This window comes from Lissotriton helveticus, chromosome 11, assembly GCF_964261635.1.
Source record: "Lissotriton helveticus chromosome 11, aLisHel1.1, whole genome shotgun sequence".
NCBI classification, from domain to species: domain Eukaryota; kingdom Metazoa; phylum Chordata; class Amphibia; order Caudata; family Salamandridae; genus Lissotriton; species Lissotriton helveticus.
The window spans coordinates 218856670-218860807 of record NC_136072.1 but is presented as its reverse complement, the minus strand read 5'-3'; positions in this window follow the sequence as shown (position 1 = coordinate 218860807).

The window sequence follows — 4138 nt, the reverse complement described above, 5'->3', positions numbered from 1 at the left end:
AAATGCAAACACGTGTGTATTTATTATATTGTTGTAGGGCGCCATGTGGTCATTTTAGAAACAGATGCAAAAGGTGGAAGAAAGTTTTCTGTCCAAACTAATAATCTCGGGATACAAAAACAGAGGTGTGTTTGAATGTGACCGCACAGTGAACATGTTTTATTTTTACAGAATTGTTTTTTACACGTGCGCATGTGTGTTTGATTTTAAAGGTCAATAAATACACATGGTATAACCAAATTCACTTGTTACGCCATACCGGAAATAGAACTGCAGGCCATATATATTGACCAACCTTGGGTCAAGGAGGGTGTGTGTGTTATGTAAGGTTCCTTCTTCAACCCGCCGGACCCCAAAAAAACCCTGCACTTCCCCAGTTTCACTATTTCAGTCATTTCTTTACTAGATTTAGGGCCTGATTTAAAAAATGATTTTGTTGCCCTTGCGTCACGCAGGGTGCCGCAAAGGCAACGCAATCCTTAAGTCAGATTTACTAATTTACCAAGCTACGCATGGCCCTGCTTGGCTTGGTAAATCTGGAGTACCGCAAGAAAGCGTAAGTCGCTGTCATGCGTTACTCTGGGCCTGGGAGACTTTACACGGGTGGAGCATGGGCAGTCCCACGGATGTTGGTGCATTCTTAGATTTACCAAGACAATTAAACCCTCAAAATTGAACGCCTTTCCGATAGAGGTGCAACGGGAAAAATATCTTTGTTTCTCCCTGGTTTTTTTGCTCTACGTTTTCTACATTCTGTAGCACACTCAGAAAGAGGAAAATGCCTGTAAGGATTGTTTTTGTGCACGAAGGTCCCCGTAACTGCACAAAAACAATCCTGTCTGCAATGCAGGCAACCTTACACCATGGCACAGGTGTGCCTGCGCAAGCGCTAGGCAGCACACAGTGCTCCTGTGGAGATAAAGAGCCGGAATCTGTCATATGTTAGTTAATATGGCACATTACGGGTCTCAACCATTTGACACAATGCAGCATGTTGTCTTACTGCGTTGCACTGCATCAAATATTGATAAATATGGGCCTACGTCTTGTTATATTATTGTATTGTATTTGTATAGCACTTACTACCCCTGACATGGAGTGGATGCGCTTTTTTCGGCGAGCAGCACGCTACTCCGGGACCCATAGAGGATTAGTGTTGAATTAGTCTAGTGAAACATGCAAGTACATTTTAAGTGGTGGACAGGTTAGTCAGTTATTTTGATTCGGAAAGATAGCAGAAGGATAGAAGAGGACAAAAGGTTTTAATTTATATAGCGTTTGTTACCCCTGATGGGGTGTTGAAGCACGCTACTCCGGATACCCATAAAGGATTAGTGGCGAATTAGTATGGTGAAATATAAAAGTAATTTAAAGTGGTAGATATTGGTCAGTTATTTGCAGTGAGAAGGATAGGGGAGAGATAGAAGGGGAAGAACAGTTTGCATTCATATAGCACCTGTTACCCCTGATGGGTGTTGAAGAGCTTTTCTGGCGAGTAGCACGCTACTCCGGAACCCATAAAGGATTAGTGTTGAAAATTAGTATAGTGAAATATGAAGTCATTTGAGTGGTGGATATGTTATTCAGTTATTTGGATAGAGAAGGTTAGGTAGCGGGATAGAAAAGGGAAAGAGGTTTGTATTTATATAGCGCTTGCTACCCCTGATGGGGTTTTGAAGCTCTTTTTTGGCAAGTAGCACACTACTCTGGAACCCATAAGGATTAGTGTTGAATTAGTATGGTGAAACATGAAATTAATTTGAGTGGTGGACATGTTAGTCAGTTATTTGGATCTAGAAGGGTTGGGGAGAGGTAGGAAGGGGAAAAAAAGCTTTGCATTTATATAGCGCTTGTAACCCTGATGTGGTGTTGAAACGCTATATTGGCGAGTAGCACACTACTCTGGAACCCATAAAGTATTAGTGGTGAGTTAGTATAGTGGAATATGGAATTTGAGAACTTAAAATGTTAGTCTGTTATTTTGATTGAAAAGGATAGTGGAGGGATAGAAGAGTGAAGGACTTTTTTAAATGTCATAGCAGTAGCAGGAGACTTTTGGGTTAGCAGCAAGGGGTTTTGAAGGGGAAGAGTCAGAGAAAAGAGTTTAGAGAGGTTTATTTTGGGGGATCAGTATAGTAAAAGAGGTGTCAGATGATGCAAGGAGGAGTAGAATATGAGAGAGTCTAGAAAGGGTTATTTTGGGGATCATAGTAGTGGTATGGGGTTTGGGATAAATGAGAGAGTGGATGTAGAGGATATATTGATAGATGTATAGGGTGAGAAATAGGGTAGTGCATTAGATAGAGTAGTAAAAAGTAGTTTGAGATGAGTCAGAAAGTTGGGCTAGAAGATATATTGAGATAAGTATAGGCTGAGAAATAGGGTAGTGTATTGGGAATGCCAAATTAGAAGAAAGTGATAACTATATAGATCCATAAAGTACATTGAACGTATATAGATGCATAAATGAGGTAAGTATATGTAGATTAAAGATATTGATAGAGGTACAGGTTGGGAAATAGGATAGTGCACTGGATATGCTTTTTTCAGGAGAAAAGTAACAGACACACAGATCCAAGTACATGAAGGTACATACATGCACAATGGAAGCAAGTACATGTAGACCAAAGATGTTTTTTTTTAAACAACATAATTATTCTACATGTTTATACAAAGCAACACAAAGATAGGTACATATCTATAGGGAAAATAAATTGTGGGTGGGTATTACTGAATGAGAACATGGGCAGCAATTCGGGCCCTGGTCCCGGCCAGTCTCGAACAGGCTCAAACAGGCAACTGTCCTTGTCCTCTCCGCCCTTGACAGGCTCAAACAGGCAACTGCCCTTGTCCTCTCCGCCCTTAGCCTCGACGCCCGGGCTGAGACACCCTAACACTGCCTTTTATAGCCCTAGTAATCAGGTGAACCCTCCAGCCAATGGGAACCGTAGCCCTAACACTATCCAATCAGAACACTACCCTTCAAATCTGGAACCAGTAGGAGACCAGGACCTTACAGCTAATCTTAGCCCTAGTCCAAGCAACCAATCAGTTTAAAAGACCCTGACCTCTACGTCCAATATAGGCCCTAGCCCTACCAGTAGTTGCAACCCAAGTCCAAGCAACCAATGGCACAGGAAGCCCTAGTCCCTACTTCCAATAGGAAGCCTAATCCTACTCTTAGTTCCGCACCTAGTCCAGCAACCAATCACTCCAGAAGCTTTAATTGCTACTTCCAATTAAAGGTTTAAGTCTAGCCCTAGTCTGAACAACCAATAACACAGGAAGCCCTAGTCCCTACTTCCAATAGAAATCCTAACCCTAGCCCTAGTCCCAACCCTACATGGATTGAATCACAGACCCAGAAACCAATCAGAACCCCCAAATACCCAACTAATGAGGACACTAACCCTAATCCAATAGAAACCCCAGATACAACCACCAATCAGTGTACACATGTACCATACAATAGCAGACTATATAAGGTCTCAGATACCTCACACAAGGTTTGCTGGCCAGGGAGTTGGAAGCTGCTGCTCTATTCAGAAACCTCCTAGGAGACAGACAGGCTCAATCCACGTTATGTGAATTTGTAGAGCACGGCTAATCACTGGTGAGGATATCCATGTGCTGAGTAGGGCAGTCCAGAGGAGGGGAGGAGATCATGCCTGTTTCTTCCGGAAGAGCCATCTCTGAAGGTTCCTTTGGAAGTCCATGAGGGAGGGGGAGGTTATGAGGTGTTTAGCAGTGCTTTAAATGGGCCGGTACTCACCGGTACTGAGTACCGGCACTTTATTTTCCCCCCCCAAGAGTACCAGCACTACTCTGTTACCAAATGGAGTACTGGTACTCACTGTCAAAGATAGCCAGCAGGAAGTAGGACATCCCGGCGTCGCGTACTGCGGACGCGATACGCCTCTGGATTGAGACCCCCAAGTGCTGCCCCCGTCAAGGGAGATTAGTACCCGGAGGACTATGGCTCCGCTACAGCTTTAGACTTACACTTGAACAAGCAAGTTACAACTGAGAAATCGAGCTGCTCCCTTACGAATACAGTGAAAAAACAGGGCAGCCTTCAATTGACTTGTGCAAATTTCAGGAAGCTCCTTCCCGTCCTGTTTATGATCTAGATTCATAT